This window comes from Chiloscyllium plagiosum, unplaced genomic scaffold, assembly GCF_037043375.1.
Source record: "Chiloscyllium plagiosum isolate Xiang-an unplaced genomic scaffold, Cpla_swu_hap1 HiC_scaffold_27, whole genome shotgun sequence".
Lineage (NCBI taxonomy): Eukaryota > Metazoa > Chordata > Chondrichthyes > Orectolobiformes > Hemiscylliidae > Chiloscyllium > Chiloscyllium plagiosum.
This window is the reverse complement of record NW_028270165.1, coordinates 16,246,831-16,266,989: the sequence shown is the minus strand read 5'-3', so window position 1 is coordinate 16,266,989 and position 20,159 is coordinate 16,246,831. Positions and strand designations below refer to the sequence as shown.

The window sequence follows — 20,159 nt, the reverse complement described above, 5'->3', positions numbered from 1 at the left end:
AGGGTCGAGAGTGTGGAGCTGGAATAGCACAGCAGGTTAGGGAGCATCCGAGGAGCAGGAGACTCGACGTTTTGGGCAAAACCCTTGGTCAGGAAATAGCCATGGGGAACTGCAGGGCTGTAGCATAAACGACTGAGTCTAAGCGGGATGCTGTTGGGAAGGTCGGTGTGAATGGCCTGTAGGGATGATATGGTTCCACTGCCTTGGCCACGCGTATTTTGAGAAATGTGGGAGGAGTGGGTTCCAGTTCGTGGGACACTGACACGAGTCCTGGAGAAGGTGGCATTTGTGCTGTCACTCTCTTCACATTCTGTCCCCCTGTCCATTTTCTCCCCATCCATTGCCCCCTGCCTATTCTCTCTCCTCACACTGCACCCTCTATTCTCTCCCCCAAACCCTCTGAACACCAGTCTGTTCCCCTGTCAATTTTCCTCCCTTCTCCACCACCACCAGCGACCCCTTCACCCCCTCCACCCCCACAATCGTCCTTTCTCGTGCCTCAGCCCTCTTTGATCGGTGTATGAAGTCTTTCTCAGGGAAGAGAGAGAATGGATGGTAATGACTTTACCTGGGAAACACGGCATGTGAGAAATAGCTGATTTTTAAAATTGAGAATAACTAAAACCAAATATTCAGAAACTTCGTTACAGTCGGGAAGAATGTTATTTTTTTTCAAAAGTAAAGCTGCAGAAATCTTTCTGAAACTTGCATTGATGTATGTGCAGTTAGGCCACAACAAAGGACAGGCTGTAAGGAGTGAATGAGTGAATAAAAGACAAGTCCAACCTTGCCCTCGAGGAGAAAGTGAAAAATGCAGATGCTGGAGATCAGAGTCGAGAGTGTGGTGGTCCGGCAGCATCCAAGGAGCAGGAGAATCGACGTTTCGTGCATAGGTACTTGGCACTCGGCCATCGCTCCTTCAATCCCCCTGCGATGGCGCGTGAACTCACTGGTGCCTCCGCAGGTGGGAGGAGCAGGTGAATCCCTTCCGGCACTTTCAGCAGGTGAATGGCCTCTCTCCAGGGTGGAGCCGCTGGTGGGTCAGCAGTGCAGCTGACTGAGTGAAACCCCGCCTGCACATGGGGCATGTGAATGGCTTCTCTCCCTTGTGGACTCACTCATGCGTCTGCTGATGGCTGATCCGACTAAAGCCCTTCCCACACACTGAGCAGGTGAATGGCCTCTCCCGGTGTGAATGCGTCTGTGGGTTTCCAGCAGGGATGGGGAAGGGAATCCTTTCCCAAAGACCCCACATTTCCAAGGTTTCTCCTTTGGAGGGAGCTTTCCTTGTGTTGCTCTGGGATTGAAATTACAAACAGAACGGGTACATAGCCTTTCCCACCTTGAGGCGTGAAACTTTGATTCCTCCAAGATGAGTAAATGGTTTGAAGCACTTTTCACAGTCAGCGCACTGAATCTCCCTCACTCGGTGTCTCAGTATTCTTCCTGCCACAGGACTGTCCAAAATCTCTCAAATAAACAAAAGCAAACATGCCTTCTTGATTGGAATGGCTGCTGATATTCAAGTCCCAATGAATCAAGTGGCTCTGTCAGAAGTTGATGTATCATTTGCTATAAGATTTCTTTCTGCACGTCTTCCTGGAAAGAAAAATCACAAAATAAGTGATCACTGTCAGTACAGTTAATGAACATAACATAGGTGTCAATTCCTGCAGATTGAGAGATGTCTGCTGATCACATATTATCCAGGCCACAGAAACCGGAAAACCCTCATGCAGCCAGATCGGCTTAGCTGTGCATAGACGAAAACTTCATTTCAGTGATAATAACATGGAACAAACTGCCTACAAAGATGCTGGAAATGGAGCTGAATCAAGGATATGAAAATGAAATGTTCAGGCTGCTTGAGAAAAGAAAGGCAGTAAAATTGCTGAATGACTTCCTGCTGACCTATTAAATAAAAAATATGACAAAAAAAGGACGTAACTCCATTACTACATTAGAAGGTGACTAATAATTACAAAGAAACTTTTACAACAGCCAACAATATCAGATATACACCATATAGAAGAAAGAAAGTTTACAGCCCAGGAACAGGCCCTTCAAGCTTGAGCCGTTCCAAATGTACTGTCTAAACCTGTCGGTCAATTCCTAAGCATTTGTTTCCCTCTCCTCCCCACCCACTCATGCATTTATCCAGACGCATCTTAAATGAATCTACGACGTCTGCTGGCAATGCGTTCCAAACGCCCACCACCCTCTGTGTGAAGTAAAGCACGTATTCTCTTTGAATAAGTGCTGCCCTTGCCGCGTTCATTCGAACGGTATCTCGTTTAATGAAGCGGCTTTTTGAGAGCATTGACTGGCCATTTTTGCACAAGGAAGTGCAAGAAACAAGGGCTCGTCCGGGATTTGAACCCGGGATCTCTCGCATGCCCACGCATCAGAAGGCCCGAAGCGAGAATCATACCCCTAGACCAACGAGCCACAGGCCCCATGAGACATACCTTTTTTTGAGCAATGTGCCAATCCTTTAAATGCTGCTCAGTTTCTTGAGAATCTAACCTTTTAGTTGTGAACATGAGGAAAGGAGCAATCCTTTTCTAGGGTGCAAACTGTATACCTGCCAAACTGAGGGAATACACAAGGAAAATAGCTTTAAGAGAGATAAAAAGTATTTGAGCACCTTTGGAGTGTCTGCTCCCTCCCTGGATTAACTCCAGTTGCTACAAGTGAACAGTGTTTCACCCACCCCTACCTCCCCTTCCCCAACCCCGCCCCCCCCCCCCCGCTGCTGGAGGATGGTATATGGAAAGGGGGAGACATTGCTTTACTCCCAGATGTTGCCCAGAGGGAGGGAGTTTCACTCTGAAACTGACAGGGCTGCATCCGCATTGTGACGTCAACAATGGAGGGCGGGCCGAACAGCTGTCCTGCAGTTGAGGCACATGTGGAGGGGAGGGCACTTTGCAAATCCCACTCTCCTCCAAGTCAATACAGTTTGAGTTCAAGCAAAGCAAGGGGTTTAAATATACTTTAGAAAACCTCCTTTGTGCCGTGGGAAAACTACTGCCGCGGGAAATGCAGTGTTACAGATTCAAAGTAACAGAAGCAGGAGTAGACCATTTGGTCAAGCCTGCTCCGTCATTCATTAAGATCACAGCTCCAACAACCTGCACAATCCCGACTACCCTTAATTCCCCTACCATGCAAAAACCCATCCAACTGCGTCTTCAATAAACTTCATGAAGCTGTCTCAACTGCTCTCTTGGGCAGAGAATCCCATGGAGTCTCACAGAGTGACACAGATGTACAGCACGGAAACAGACCCTTCGGTCCAACTCATCCATGCAGCCCAGATATCCTAACCTAATCTAGTCCCATTTGCCAGCACTTGGCTCAAATCCCCATAAAACCTTCCTACCCTCCAACCTCCAACCCTGACAATATCCCTGTAAATCATTTCTAAACCTTTTCTAGTTTCACAACATCTTTCCGATAGGAAGCAGACCAAAATTACATGCAATATTCCATACCTGGCCTGACCAATGTTCTGTACAGTGGCAACATGAGCTCCCAACATCTATCCTCGATGCTCTGACCAACAAAGGAAAGCACACCAAACGCCTTCTGTACTATCCAATCTGCCTGAGTCTCTACTTTTAAGGAACTATCAACCTGAACTCCAAGGTCTCTTTGTTCAGCAACACTTCCAATGAACTTACCATTAAGTGTAAAAGTCATGCTCTGATTTGATTTTCCAAAATGCAGCACCTCACATTTATCCACATTAACCTCCAACTGCCATTCCTCAGCCCATTGGCCCATCTGATCAAGGTCCCGTTGTGATCTGAGGTAACCTTCTTTACTGTCCACTGCACCTCCAATTTTGGTGTCATCTACAAACTTGCTAACTATACCTCCTCCGTTTACATACAAATCATTTATATAAATGACAAAAAGTAGCGGATCCAGCATCAATCCTTGTGACACACCATTGGTCACAGGCCTTCAGTCTGAAAAGCAACCCTCCGCCTGCTAGCCAGTTCTGTATCCAAATGGCGAGTTGTCCCTGCATGCCTTGATTAAACCTTGCTCACCAGTCTCCCATGAGCAACCTTGATGATCGCCTTCCTGAAGTCCATATAGATCACGTCCATCGCTCTGCCCTCATCAATCCACTTTGTTACTTCTTCAAAAAACCCAATCATGTTCATGAGACATGATTTCCCAAGCATAAAGCCATGCTGACTATCCATAATCAATTCTTGCCTTTCCAAATACATGCAAATCCTGTCTCTTAGGATTCTCTCCAAAAACTTGCCCATCACGGATGTCAGGTTCACTGGTCCATAGTTCCCTGGCTTTTCCTTACCACCTTTCTTAAATAGTGGCATCACATTAGCCACCCTCTCGTCTTCCGGCACCTCACCTGTGACTATTGATGATAGAAATATCTCAGTAAGAGGCCCAACAATCACTTCCCCAGTTTCCCACAGAGTTCTAGGGTACTCCTGATCAGGTCCTTGAGAATTATCCACTTTTATGCATATCTAGATATCCAGCAATTTCTCATCTGTAATATGGGCATTTTTTCAACATGTCACCATCTACTTTCTCACATTCTAGATCTTCCATGCCCTTCTCTACAGTAAACACTGATGCACAATATCCGTTCAGTATCTCGCACCCCCCCCCCCCCCCCGACCCACCCGCCCCCCATCTACTGCAGCTCCACACAAAGGCCGCCTTGCTGATCTTTGAGTGGCCCTATTCTCTCCCTTGTTATCCTTTTGTCCTTAATGTATTTATAAAAACCATTTGGGTTATCCATGACTCTATTTGCCAAAGCTATCTCATGTCCCCTTTTTTGCCCTCATGATTTCCCTCTTAAGTATGCTCGTACTGCCTTTATACTCTAAGGATTCACTCGATCTCTCTGCCGATACCTGATATATACCATCCTTCTTTATCTTAACCAAAATCTCATTTTCTCTCGTCATCCAGCATTCCCAAACCTACCAGCCTTTCCTTTCCTGCATCAGACAATCACCTGATGAAGGAGCGTCGCTCCGAAAGCTAGTGTGCTTCCAAGTAAACCTGTTGGACTATAACCTGGTGTGGTGTGATGTTATAACTTTGTACACCCCAGTCCAACACCGGCATCTCCGAATCAGGAATATACTGCGTCTGGACTCTTGTTATCTCATATTTTAAGGCTTCCCATTTTCCAGCAGTCCTTTGACCTGCGAACATCTGCACCCAAACAGCTTTTGAAAGATCTTGCCTAATACCTGAGTCTTCCTCCAATTTAGAACTTCAACATTTAGATCTGATATATTATTTTTAATCACTGTTCTAAAGTTAATAGAATTATGGTTACTGGCCCTTAGGTTTTGCACCCTCGCCAGTATGTACATCCACATTGTGAATTAGAAAATGTCCTCACACTTAACAAATTCCGCTATTTGGCAGATAGGTAAATGGGCAGGAGTTATACCTTGGGTCCACTCTTCCTTCATTCCCTCCAAGCCTAACCCCATTCCCACCGCAATAGACCAACGGCACTTTCCCCTGCAACTGCCGAATGTCTGACACCAGCCCATTTATCTGCTCCCTCCTCTCTATCCAAGTGTCCAAACTTACCTTCCAGGTGAAGCAGCACTTGACCTGCACTTCCCACAACCCAGTCGACTGCAGTTGCTGCTCGTAATGTGGTCTCATCGACATTGGGGAAAACGAAGCATAAACTGGGTGACTGCTGCACAGAACATCTACGTTCTACCTGCAAAAAAGACCCTGAGCTTCCAGTTGCCTGCCAATTCCACACCCCACCCTGTTCCCTGGCCAACATCTCTGTCTCAGGTTTGCTGTGTTCCAGCGAAGCTCAGCACCAGCAGAACGAAGAGCACCGAATATTTCACTTGGAGACCTTACATCCCTCTGTTCCCAATATCGAATTCAATAATTCTCGGGCCTGAAATCCATAGTATCCTCGTCCCTTCCACACACACCAAGCCTTGTTCTCACATAGTCTGTCATTACACACTACCTATTCTTAGCCACGAACAGTCTCCATTCATCCTCCCACGCAGATCGTTATCAACTCCCTTTCCTGTCCACAGTTCTTCCCTCGCTTTAAGCTCTGTCCTGATCTATCATTAACTGCATCCGCCTTCCTCCCACAATATCTCCAGCATTTTAACCAACATTTTCCCAATCACCATCAGTTCTGTGGAAGGGTCACCGGCAACTCCTGTTTTTTGTTTCTGATATACAGCATCCACAGTTCTTTCACCTTTTTATTGAGGCAGAGTTGGAAATTAGTTCGAGAGACAGAAGGAGAGGGGGCAGAGACAGAACACACATGAACTGTTGATCTCCGTTGTTACACATAACGTAAAGTCATTGCTGTGCGATCACTTCCCTTAAGCATGAGTAGAGGTTCTGGGCCATGCATGAGCTTGTGGCGCAACGGTAGCGTGTCTGACTCCAAATCAAAAGGTTGTGTGTTCGAATCACGTCAGGCTTGCTGACGTCATCTTCTTATATTTCAAATCAAGAAAGGAGTACTTCACTCTGGATATCTGTTGAGCCAAATCTTCTTTGCGGAAATTTTCGATCACACGTGAAGCTTTGCTGTCAGTTTGATTTGTGAACACTGTGTCAGGGAGGTGGTGTGCCCATTGTCTGGGTAAATACTCAGCTCCCCCAGTTCATCACGGGATTTAAACACAGCCGCCTCCCTCTGGGCAGCCGCTTCGTTTAGTTGATGACAGCGCGGTGTGAATTAATGTAATGCCGATAATTTTACAACATATGCAGAGACTCCCAGCTTTTTGTTTCAATCTATTAGGAGAGTGATAGCGAGTTCAGATAGAAATGTTTCCCACCAACAGCAAATCCTTTCCTCTCACTGGACACAGTTAAAATTATCTTTACTCAACAGGAGAAGCGGAAACTCTAGTCTGACGGTTTCTCTCCACATTAACGGTGAGCCTGAATTTTATAAACGGTAGCAGTAAAATCCAGTGGCGGACACTGATTTGGTTCAATCGATTTTTTTGCCAAGAGTAATTCACCGAGAGGATGCTGCTGTGTGAAACAGCGTGGGGAATTACTGGAGGGCCTCCTGCGCATGGGAAACACCGCAACTGATGTGTTTCACCTTCACCAGTTTATTTCTATCTCGGAGAAGAGAGGTTTGATGTTTCGGGTCATAGCAGCCAGACAGAGGACAGGAGAAGAGCACTCAGATCTTCACAAGCTTGTCACCACAGCTGGGTCATCGTGGTCTGTGTATCAGTATCGGATAGTAATCTGCATCTACTGACTGGAAGCACAGCAAATTGGAGTGCTGGTGGGACTATCACACAGGAGAAAACGGCTTCGACCTAACAACTGGAGTGGCTCCCAATGGTCAACTCCACTCACCTCAACTGAATAACTGTAAACAAATTACTCCGTGATTCAAAGGAATACTCAGTTTTGAATCTGCATTGTGGCATGTACCTTCGAGAATGACGTCAAAACACCTTCATTGCTGTGATGGAGTATCCTGTTGGTCCAACTCCGATTTCACTCAGAATCACCTTCTCCCTGTAAATCTGCACATTGTTACATTGAACATGCCCACCGAATTCCCTTTTGTGTCCATTGAATCTGCCTCTTTGTCACTGTCAGACAGCGATTTACTGACCCCACTCCCTGTGCGAAAACGGTCTTCCTAATGTCACTTTTACTTATTTTCCTGATGACTTTAAATCTCTGCCAAATCATTCTCGATCCTTTCAGGCCTGGGAGCATTTACACTGCATTATTTTCTCTGTCTAAAACCACCATGACGTGGAAAACTTCAATCAGACCAGCTTTCAGCCCTCTGTTCTCCAAAGACAGCTGCCCCAAACTTTCCAATCTCCCTTCATTGCTGACATTCCTCAGGACGGGACCATTCACGTTAACCTGTTCAGCGCCATCTGCAATCACTTCACTTCCCCGCTTCCTGAAGTGTCACCCTCAGAATTGAGCGTAATACAAGTGGAGGATTCATTCAGACTCGAATTGCGCGGGCGAAAAATCTGCAATACTTGTTCTCACTTTGAACAAGTGTTTCTCTTCACCGTGTTCACTGCAATGGCAGCTCTGCACCGTCCCTAATTCAGGCAGAGCGATCTTATTTAACGAAGCGGCTTTTTGAGAAAATTGATTGGGCATTTTTGCTCAGGTCAATTTAAGAAATGAGAGTTCGCCTTGGATTGGAACCCAGGAACTCTCACACGTCTGCATTCGCTGGAAGACCCAAAGCTAGAATCATATCCCAGACTAACCAGCCACCAGCCATGGGTGCAGCCACCTCCTGAAGCAGCTGAGACTTGCTCAGTACGAAATACATTGTACATTGCTCCCAGAATTGCAAGCTGGCAAGAGTTTCAAGAACATCTGCTTCTCAATCTGTCTCCCTGCTCCCAGGACGCTGCTGTTTGTCCCGTCCCCAGGGACCGGGCTCTCTCCACTGGTGGATAATTGAACCATTTTGTTTCTACTTGCAAGCTGTGCTGGTGGAAGGCAGAGCCCATTCGCTCTTCTGCTCTCTCGCACTATTACCTGAGGCAAGATAAGTCAGTTACAGTCATGCATAGGAAATGGGCAACTTTGAACTTGTTCCAAAGATCCTGTTAACGGAGAGACAGAAAGATGGAGACTGAGAGAAATGGACACCGGAGACTCTTCCCTCAGGTAAATTGATATGAGTACATTTTTGTGCAGCCTGCTTGGTGTTCAGAATTTGTCTTGACACAGCGATCCTGCAGAAAGTTTTTTGTGACACGGGCGTTGGTTTCTTTACTGCAGGAAATGAACAAAAACAGAAAGTCATGTGTTTCAACTTCACCGGTTCATTACCATCTGAGAGAAGAGGTTTCACACGAGATCAGGACACACTGACAGAGAATAGGACAAGACAACTCAGAGCTCCACAAGGGTGCCAGAGCAACTGTGTAAATTTGACTTGTGTATCGATGTGACATATTTAACTCAGATACCCGAAGTTTTCGGAAGCAAATCACAAGGCAAGGAAAAGAACAGAGCGCCGTTATACGGGAAAGCTGCTAAAGGCGACATTGAGTGAATAGGAGAAAATGGTTTCGCTTCTGGTTTATCATCCCAGCATGCACCCGCTGTGCCATTCCCCTGCATTGCACGGTAGCTTTTCCAGAGAAGTATTCAGCTTTCCATCTGGCGTGTGACTTGCATGTTCGAGAATGACGTCAAAAGATCTTCACTGCTGTAGTGTCATGTGCTGTTGTGCAGACATGTCGCCGATGTGCAAATATGAACTCAGAGAGCAATGTACACTAGAGACTCTGAACCAGCTGAAACTTGCTCAGTGTGAAATACGTTCCACATTGCTCCAAGAATTGCAAGCAGCAAAGTGTTTCCAGAAGATCTGCTTGTCATTCTGTCCCCGGGGCGCTGATGCTTGTCTCATTCCCAGGAACTGGACTCTCTCCACTGGCGGATAATTAAACCAATTTGTTTCTACTTGTCCGCTTTTCTGGAGGGAGGGAAGAGTCATTCGCTCTTCTGCTCTCTCTCTCTCTCAATCCCTTGGGGTGAGAGGTATCACTTATACTAATGCGTGGGAAGTGAGTAACTTTGATGATGAATTTCCTCCAAAGTCTGTTATCGGAGAGATAGAAAGATGCTGTGCTGGCGGGGCAGAGTGAAATGGACACCGAGGACTCTTCCCTCAAGTAAATTCATATGAGCACATTGTTGTGCAGCCTGCTTGGTTTTCTAGAATTCGTCTTCACGCAGTAATCTTACAGGAAGTCTATTGCAAAGTGGGCATCGCTTTCATCGCTGCGACCGCGCAGCAGTTAACCTCTGAGCCCCAAGTGTCCAAGATGAAGAGAATCCGAGTGAAACCTTCACTCACTGAGAGTCATCCCCACGGCCCTGAGCTGAGGGACTGCAGGCAGTCCAACACGGAAGGGACTGTTAAATGAACCATTGTCGCTCCCTCAGCCTCTCTGTCCCAGAGACAGGCAGTGGGATGGCATAAACACATAACATCATTCTCGCCCAGACAGAAGCCGTTCAGCCCATCGAGTCCACGGCGACTCTCTGCCACTTTTCTCTCTCTGAGGTTATTCACAATCAATGATATCTGTCCTAATAGTAAGGGGCTGTGTCTGAGTGGTGATACGGTTTGTGACATGCTGATCCTTTTGTCATTCACGTCCGAACCGGCGTGGCGAATTACTGCAGGGAATGGATGAAACCGCAAGGCATGTGTTTCAACTTTATCAGCTCATTGGCACCTCAAAGAAGTGGTTTTGCGAATCAGTTCATAGGAAACCGACGAAGAACAGGAAACGACCACTCAGACCTCCAAAAAGCATGTTACTTGAACCGTGTGAGTTTCCTGAGTGTATCGGTATGATACAGGATATTCAGGAAGTAGGTGCGAAGGCAAGATACAGAATAGAGTACCATTACAAAGGAAAGCTGCTGAAGGAGACATTGAGCAATAGCAGAGGATGGTTTCGATCCATCGACCGCTGGGTTATGGGCCCAGCACGCTCCCGGTTTCCACAGAACACTTCAGGTTTTCGTCTGGCACGCGGCATGCACGTTCGAAAGTGGGCGGCACGGTGGAACAATGCTTAGCACTGCTGTCTCACAGCACCAGCGCCAGGTTCAATTCCCACCTCAGGCGACTCTGTGTGGAGTTTGCACATTCTCCCCGTGTCTGCGTGGGTTTCCTCCGGGTGCTCCGGTTTCCTCCCATAATCCAAAAAAAATGTTCAGGTTAGGTGAATTGGCCAGGCTAAATTGCCTGCAGTGTTAGGTAAGGGGTAAATGTAGGAGAATGGGTCTGGGTGGATTACGGTTCGGTGTGGACTTGTTGGTTCCAAGGGCCTGTTTCCACACTGTAAGTAATCTAATCTAATCTCCACTACTGTCGTGTAATATGCTGTTTCACAGACAAATGGAGGCTGTGTAAATATTAACTTGTTTCTAACTTCCCACATTCTGTTGGTCGAATTGTGATTTCATTCTGAGTCACAACATGTGTCACAGCGCACACCTTCACTCTGCTGGTTCAACACAGTAAGTAAACGTGTTTCTCTATTCTCTTGCCTTCTCAGCGTAAATCTGCACATTGTTACTTTAAACATGACCGCCGAATTTCCTTTTGCGTCTGTTGAATTTGCCTCTTTGTCAATGTCAGTTAGGGATTTACTGACCCCAACCATTCCCTGTACGAAAGCGTTCTTCCTCATGTCACCTTTAGTTCTTTTCCTCGTGACTTTAAAACTGCCGAATCATTGCCGATCCTTTCAGGCGTGGGAGCACTTTAACTGCATTACTTTCTCTGCCTGGATCCCGCATGACTTGGAAAGTTTCAATCAGGCCAGATTTCAAACTTCTGTTCTCCGAGGATAGCTGTCCTAATGTTCCAATCTTGCTTCATTGCTGACATTCCTTAAACACGGCACCACTGAAGTCAACGCAATATTCCATCATTTCACTTCCTTGCTTGCTTTCTGCCCAATTCGTTCTCCAACCTCGTTTAGCGAAGTTGAGAAAGTTAATCGGGCACTTTTGCACAAATCAGGAAACGCGGGCTCGCTGGGGATTTGAACCCGGGATGTTTCGCAGGGGAAAACGCAAAGCGAGAACCATACCCCTAGACGAACGAGCGACACATATCGCAAGCCGCCACTGCCACTCCACGTCTTCAACCAGCTGAGTCTTGCTCAGTGTGAAATACATTTGACATTGCTCTGAGAATTGCAAGCGGCAAAGAGTTTCCAGAACAGCTGCTTCTCATTCTGTCTCCCTGCTGCTGTTTGTCCCGGGCCCGCTCGACTGGCAGAAAGTTGAACAGTTTTATTTCTAAACTTTTCTCTCACACCGGAGTAACCAGTGACAAGCATTGCCCTCCTCAACATAGGGTACAGAGAACAACAGAAGACCACTCAGATCTCCACGAGGGTATCATCTCAACTGTGCACATTGGGCCAGTATATCAATGTGAAATATTTATGTCGAAGTTTTTTGGGAAAGAGATGAGAAGGCGGGGTGCAGAACAGAGCGCCGTTATATGGGAAAGCTGGTAAAGACGACATTGACTGAATAGGAGAAGTAGTTTCCCTTCTGGGTGATGTTCCCATCACGCACCCACAGACATATCGCCGTCGTGCAAATATAAACTCTGTCTAAATTCCCACATTCTATTTTTTCGAACTGTGATTTCGCCAAAAGCACAAAATTTCAACACTCGCAACGTTCCAGCTTTAACAAAGTGCTCATAGATATATTTAGCGAACACCTGGAAGAAATTTGAGGACTCTTGAACTTTAAGTCGAAGGAAAGGAAGTTTGCCTCGAGGGCTGTGTAATGTGGAGATTTGTTCCCCATGTGAACTGGTGGTGGTTGACCATCCCAGTGCTTCCCGATGCAGGTTGCCCTGACCCACAGGGAGGTTTCTTTGATAAACTGCCCGAGGGCTTCCAGCCGTGCCGTGACGTTACAGGGCGAGCCGCCGACGATGGCCTGCAGCTGCACAATAATGATGCTGGCCCCGCAACATGAATACAAATTAGTTCATGAGTCACGTGGAACTGAATCATTCTATGGAAAGTTCTTTCAACTTCACGGATTTATATATGAGAGGAAGTAAATGGGCAGGGCTTACACCTCGGGTCCACTCTTCCTTCTGTCGCAACATCCCACACCCACCTCCCATTGTCCCAAGGCACTTTCCCCTGCAACCGCCGAATGCGTAACACCTGCCCATTTACCTGCTCCCTCCTGAATATCCAAGGGCTCGAACATATCTTCCAGGTAAAGCAGCACTTTACCTGCACATTTGCCACAAACTAGTCTACTGCATTCGTTGCTCACAGTGTGGTTTCCCCAACGTAGCATGAAGCATAAACTGGGTGACTACTTCGCAGAACATCTTGGTTCTGCCTGCAGAAGATCCTATGGCTCTCCAGTCTTCAACATCGAGTTCAATATTGTTTGGACCCGAACTCCCCCATGCCCTTGATCCTTACCACACCCACACGAGGCCTTGTTATCACATAGTCTGCTGTTACACACGACTTATTGTTAGCCAGGAACAGTCTCCATTAACAGTTAGTCACCCTCCTACACAGATCGTTATTCACGCCTTTGTCCCTCCAATGTTCTCCCACTGAACTGGCAGCAAAGGTAGCAATGTGGACTGGTATCCCTGAGCCAGCTGTTTGTCCCATCTCCAGGAACAGGGCTCCCTCCACTGGTGGATAATTAAACCATTTTGCTGTTGCGCTGACGTGAGGAGATTGTGTAAATATAATCTTTTTCTAAATTCCCACCTTCCGTTGGTCGAACTGTGAGTTCACTCTGAATCACAACACGTGTCACAGCGCATTTGGAGGCCCACCTTAGCTCTGCTGGTTCTACACAGCAAGTAAATGAGAGTCTCTATTCGTATCATTCCCTTGCCTTCTCCCTGTAAATCTCCACATTGTTACTTTGAACATGACCACCGAATTCCCTTTTGTGTTTTTGAATCTGCCTCTTTGTCACGGTCAGACAGGGATTTACGGATCCGAACCACTCCCTGTGCGAAAATGTTCTTCCTAGTGTCACTTTTACTTTTTTTCCAAACGCCTTGAAATCTCTGCCGATTTTTTTGGGAAATTGAAAGGATTCTCATTCCTGCACATGAGGCTGAATTGATTTAATTTCTAACGTAAAGGACTGCGGATGCTGAGAATCCGAGACAGAAAGAGGAACTGCTGGAGAAACTCAGCGGGTTTGGCAGTACCGGTTGGAGAAAACAGAGTTCTGCAATTTCTGTTTTTGTTTTTAACTGAAAGTTCATTTCATTTTTCGGGATGAAACACCCAGACTCTCCATGTGCAGATATTCAATCCTTTCGAAACCTGTGAAGTGATTGGATTCAAACAAACCCAGCAATAATTCACTCTTTCTCAGCTCCACAGGCAGAGTGACCTGGGAAATGAAGCTGTCAGTGTGGTTCTTTATTCGTGGGCCGAGTGGTTAATGCGATGGACTTGAGATCTATTGCGGTTTCCCCACGCAGGTATGAACCTTGCCGACTCGAGTTGAGAAATGTCGTCAATAAGAAAGGGAGACTGTTTCCCGGTTTCTTCTTTAAAATTCTAATCAGTGGAGGGGGAAAGATATTTCACTCACATTGGGACTGGTAGGAATCTGCAACCCACTGCCTGTCAGGGTGGAACAAGCAGATACCCGCAGAGCTTCGTTTGAGGCAATGAGTCAAGTGTTTGGAAATGAGACTAGAACAGTGAGAGGCTTGAAATCGTGATCAAAATGAAGCAGGCACCTAAGAACAAAGGTGTTTTATTTCCCAATGAAAGATACTGCTTCACAAAGTTGGGACGATGGAAGGAAGCAGTGATGGTGATTATCTTTGGCTGTTCACCTTGTGAATGTTCCCATTGCTGCGCATGTCCGTGTTAACGTCAGAACTCTGCAGCATGGGGGCGCAATGGATGACGCATCTGACTCCAGCTACCTGTTTGAAATGCAGCTCACACCTTCTTCACACACCCCAATTAATCTTTCTCATTGTCCTGAAGCCGCCCTACGGTTTCAATTCCTGATCTGCAGGAACGAGACTCTTTTCACTGTCTCTCGTTAGTAAATGTCCCTGAGAACATCATAAGACCATAAGACCATAAGACATAGGAGTGGAAGTAAGGCCATTCGGCCCATCGAGTCCACTCCGCCATTCAATCATGGCTGATGCGCATTTCAGCTCCACTTACCAGCGTTCTCCCCGTAGCTCTTAATTCCTCTAGACAACAAGAATCTATCAATCTCGGCCTTGAAGACATTTAGCGTCCCGGCTTCCACTGCACTCCGTGGCAATGAATTCCACAGGCCCACCACTCTCTGGCTGAAGAAATGTCTCCGCATTTCTGTTCTGAAATGACCCCCTCTAATTCTAAGGCTGTGTCCACGGGTCCTAGTCTCCTCGTCTAACGGAAACAATTTCCTAGCATCCACCTTTTCCAAGCCATGTATTATTTTGTACGTCTCGATGAAGTCACCCCTTAATCTTCTAAACTCCAACGAATACAATCCCAGTATCCTCAGCCGTTCCTCATATGTTAGACCTGTCATTCCAGGGATCATCCGTGTGAATCTCCGCTGGACACGTTCCAGTGCCAGTATGTCCTTCCTGAGGTGTGGGGACCAAAACTGGACACAGTACTCCAAATGGGGCCTAACCAGAGCTTTATAAAGTCTTAGTAGTACATCTCTGCTTTTATATTCCAACCCTCTTGAGATAAGAGACAACATTGCATTCGCTTTCTTAATCACGGACTCAACCTGCATGTTTACCTTGAGAGAATCCTCGACTAGCACTCCCAGATCCCTTTGTGCTTTGGCTTTATTAATTTTCTCACCATTTAGAAAGTAGTCTATGCTTTTATTCTTTTTGCCAAAGTGCAATACCTCGCACTCGCTCACGTTAAATTCCATCAGGCATTTCCTGGACCACTCTCCCAACCTGTCTAGATCCTTCTGTAGCCTTCCCACTTCCTCAGTACTACCTGCCTATCCACCTAACTTCGTATCATCGGCAAACTTCGCTAGAATGCCCCCGGTTCCCTCATCCAAATCATTAATATATAATGCGAACAGCTGTGGCCCCAGCACCGAACCCTGCGGGACACCGCTCGTCACCGGCTGCCATTCTGAAAAAGAACCTTTTATCGCAACTCTCTGCCTTCTGTTCGACAGCCAATCCTCAATCCATCCCGGCAGCTCACCTCGAACACCATGGGCCCTCACCTTGCTCAGCAGCCTCCCGTGTGGCACCTTATCAAAGGTCTTTTGAAAGTCTAGATAGACCACATCCACTGGGTTTCCCTGGTCTAACCTACTTGTTACCTCTTCAAAAAATTCCAACAGGTTTGTCAGGCATGACCTCCCTTTACTAAATCCATGTTGACTTATCAGACTCTGCTCTTCCAAGAATTTAGAAACCTCATCCTTAATGATGGATTCTAGAATTTTACCAACAACCGAGGTTAAACTGATTGGCCTATAATTTTCCATCTTTTGCCTTGATCCTTTCTTGAACAAGGGGGTTACAACAGCCATCTTCCAATCATCCGGGACCTTTCCTGACTCCAGTGACTCTTGAAAGATCTCAACCAATGCCTCTGCTATTTCCTCAGCCACCTCTCTCAGAACTCTAGGGTGTATCCCATCGGGGCCAGGTGATTTATCAATTTTAAGACTTTTTAACTTTTCTAGCACTATCTCTTTCATAATGGCAACCATACTCAACTCAGCCCCGTGACACCCTTTAATTTTTGGGATATTACTAATGTCTTCCACTGTGAAAACTGACGCAAAGTACTTGTTAAGTTCTCCTGCTATTTCCTTATCTCCCATCACTAGGCTTTCTGCATCAGTTTGAAGTGGCCCAATCTCTACTTTTGCCTGTCGTTTGTTTCTTATGTACTGAAAGAAACTTTTACTATTATTTTTAATATTACTGGCTAGCCTACCTTCATATTTGATCCGCTCATTTCTTATTACACTCTTTGTTATACTCTGTTTGCTTTTGTATCCTTCCCAATCTTCTGATTTCCCACTGTTCTTAGCCACTTTATAGGATCTCTCTTTTTCTTTAATACATTTCCTGACTTCCTTTGTCAGCCAAGGTTGTCTAATCCCTCCCCGGATAATCTTTCTTTTCTTGGGAATGAACCTCTGTACAGTGTCCTCAATTATACCTACAAACTCCTGCCATTTTTGCTCTACTGTCTTCCCGGTTAGCCTCTGCTTCCAGTCTATTTTAGTCAGTTCCTCTCTCATGCCCTCATAATTACCTTTATTCAACTGTAACACCATTACATCAGATTTTGCCTTCTCCCTTTCAAACTCCAGACTGAACTCTACCATATTATGGTCGCTACTTCCTAAGGGTTCCCGTACTTTAAGATTTTTTATAGAGTCTGGTTCATTGCAAAGCACTAGGTCCAGAATAGCCTGCTCTCTTGTGGGCTCCATGACAAGCTGTTCCAAAAAGCCATCCTGTAAGCATTCCATGAATTCCCTTTCTTTAGATCCACTAGCAACATTATTTACCCAGTCCACCTGCATATTGAAGTCTCCCATGATCACTGTGACCTTGCCTTTCTGACACGCCTTCTCTATTTCCCGGCACATGTTGCGACCTTGGTCCTGACCACTGTTAGGAGGTCTATACACAACTCCAATTATGTTTTTTTTGCCTTTGTGGTTCCTCAATTCCACACACACAGACTCCACATCATCCGACGCTATGTCATTCAATACCCTAGATTTAATTTTGTTCACGTCACAGCGCTGTCAGAGGAGGGGAAGCTGAAATAGGCTGACAAGCCCAATACTCACCTTTCCTGTTGGAAACATTCCATGAGAAATATTAGGCCTCCACTTGTGACCGAACATGTACGTTGCTGCCTTAGACACCCTTTGGGGTTCTCCCGCCCAGTGTGGTAACCTGCTGACTATGCTTTCTTCGCTGGCGATTTTAAATGACTTCCTATTGGTTGCATTATCGCTCAAACTTCACAAAACCCGTCTCGATAAAGCCACGTTTTCTCACGTCTGGGAATTTATTGCCATGCAGGAAACTCGTGTTCTGAACAAAAAACGTAGCACACTCAAAACGTCGGCTCTGTTTACCTTTCCACAGATGCTGCTCGACCCGTTGGCTTTCTGTAGTATTCCCTGTGTTTGTTCAACACAAATGCGGCTTTCCATTAAAGAACTTCAATCCCTTTCCTCTAGTAACTGACCCTCGTCAGTGGCAATAGGTTCTTCTGATCATTAACCTGCCCATTCCCACCACTTCTTCTCCCATCATTGCCAACAGCCCCTGGACATCTCCAGTTAACCTTCTTTGCTCCAAAGAGAACATTCCCAAAAGTGGAAATACCTCATGCCTGGACATGATGCAAGTGTTACAATCGGGAAGAGATTTTGGCAAAATATTGTCAGTTAGCAGATGGAAAAATGTTCATGAAGTAAAACAGAAATCCCAGTCTCCCGCTTTGTGACTCTTTAGAAACTCTTTGGGAAATGGAATTAGAGGAGAATGAAGGAATGAACTGTCCGACTGAGCAGAGACAGTCCAGACACCGTCCCCTTGTTTAAGAGGCCGGGAGATTGACTCTATTATTCTCGGGACATGAACTGAACTGAGACATTGAAAAAATTCTCGTTCCTGCACATCAGGAATTCAAACCCCTTCTCGGCTCCGGGTCACTATGAAAAGTCGGGAACAGGCAAAACACTGAAAGGCTCAAAGGGCGATGGCCCCGGTGTAGGAAAGCTAGTTCCTAGTGACATGGATGTGCCTGCAGATGGTGGGATCAGACTGTCCCCATGTCTTCACAATGAATGGCCCAGGCTTTAGCATATAAAAGTAAAACTGTAGAGGACAGTGTTCATGCTAGGCACGACAGACAGAATTATGCATTGACGAACCGCCTCCTCTAACAGACTGTGCAAGCTGTGCTTTTACGTATCTCTCTATCGCAATTGGCCAGCCTGTTCGGTTGTTAATCGGAAGGATGGTGGTTGGAGACCACCCAGGCACGGAGTGTTTGTTGTTCTCGCTCCTACCGCTTTCTTGGCTGCGAAGATGAGCGTTTTTAATGGTGTCAGGAAAATGTTTCCCAAACGGAAATCTTCTCCACTGAGGAAGCACAAAGGGGTTTCTGAATTGATTTAATTTCGAACGTAAAGGACTACGAATGCTGAGAATCCGAAACAGAAAGAGAAACGGCTGGAGAAACTCAGCAGGTTTGGCTGTACCTGGATAAGGAAAAAAAAGATTTCTGAAATGTTGTCTCTGATTCTCTTTCTACAGATGCTGCCTGACATGCTGAGTTGCTCCTGCAATTTCAGTTTTTGTTTTTAACTGAACGTCCATTTCATCTTTCGGGATGAAACACCCAGACTCGCCATTTGCAGATATTTAACACTTTCGAAACCTGTTAAGTGATTGGATTCAAACAAGTTCTGCAATGATTCACTCTTTCTCAGCTCCACAGACAGAGAGACCTGGGAAATGAAGCTGTCAGTGTGGTTCTGTATTCGTGGGCCGAGTGGTTAATGCGACAGACTTGAAATCCATTGCGGTTTCCCCACGCAGGTGTGAACCCTGCCGACTACAGTTGAGAACTGTCGTCAGAAAGAAAGGGAGATTGCTCCACGGTTTTTTTTTAGATGCACATCAGTGGAGGGGTTGAAATATTTCAATCACGTTGAGACTGGTCGGGAATCTGCAACCCACTGCCTGTCAGGGTGGAACAAGCAGATACCCACAGAGCTGCTTTTGAGGCAATGAGTCAAGTGTTTGGAAATGAGACTAGAACAGTGAGGGGCATGAAGTCGTGATCGAAATGAAGCAGGTACCTAAGAACAAAGGTGTTTTATTTCCCAATGAAAGATACTGCTTCACAAAGTTGAGACAATGGAAGGGAATCAGTGACGGTGATTATCTTTGGCTGTTCACCTTGTGAACATTCCCATTGCTGCGCATGTCCGTGTTCACGTCAGAGCTCTGCAGCATGGTGGCGTTAGATACGCACAGTGCCAGGGGCGCAATGGATGACGCATCTGACTCCACCTACCTGTTTGAAATGCAACTCACAGCTTCTTCACACACCCCAATTAATCTTTCTCATTGTCCTGAAGCCGGCATACGGTTTGAATTCCTGATCTGCAGGAACGAGAATCTTTTCACTCTCTCGCGTCAGTAAGTGTCCCTGAGAACATCAGAGTCAAGCCACAGCGCTGTCAAAGGAGCGGAAGCTGAAAGAGCCCCACACGCTGCTCACGGGCACATTTCAATTTCCCCAACTCACCGCCCCAACCACTGCGGCTCCTGGGAGTGGAGAGGGAACAAACACCAAAACCCAGTCTCAGTTTTGTAAATCTTCAGGAAATATGAAAGCTGTTCATCCCTTTGGATCTTCCATCCTGGGCTGACAGCGTTGATTTTAAATGGCTGTCCAGTCAGTGCCGATTCTTTTTGGCTGAAAAAAAATCTTCCTTATCTCATCCCAGCATTTCTTGCCACAGAGAACTGTGCGGCAGAGTTCATGTATATATTTCTTTGTATGGTATTTTGTAAA

The 20,159-nt window shown here is 46.2% G+C and overlaps 1 non-coding gene across 1 annotated transcript; it reads right to left on the bottom strand.

The window, feature by feature from the left end:
* Positions 1-2,358: 2,358 nt before the first annotated feature.
* Positions 2,359-2,448, bottom strand: trnap-cgg (transfer RNA proline (anticodon CGG)). Its single transcript is given in 2 exon segments — positions 2,359-2,394; positions 2,413-2,448. It is a non-coding gene; the product is annotated as a tRNA-Pro (tRNA).
* Between the last annotated feature and the right edge of the window lie 17,711 nt (positions 2,449-20,159).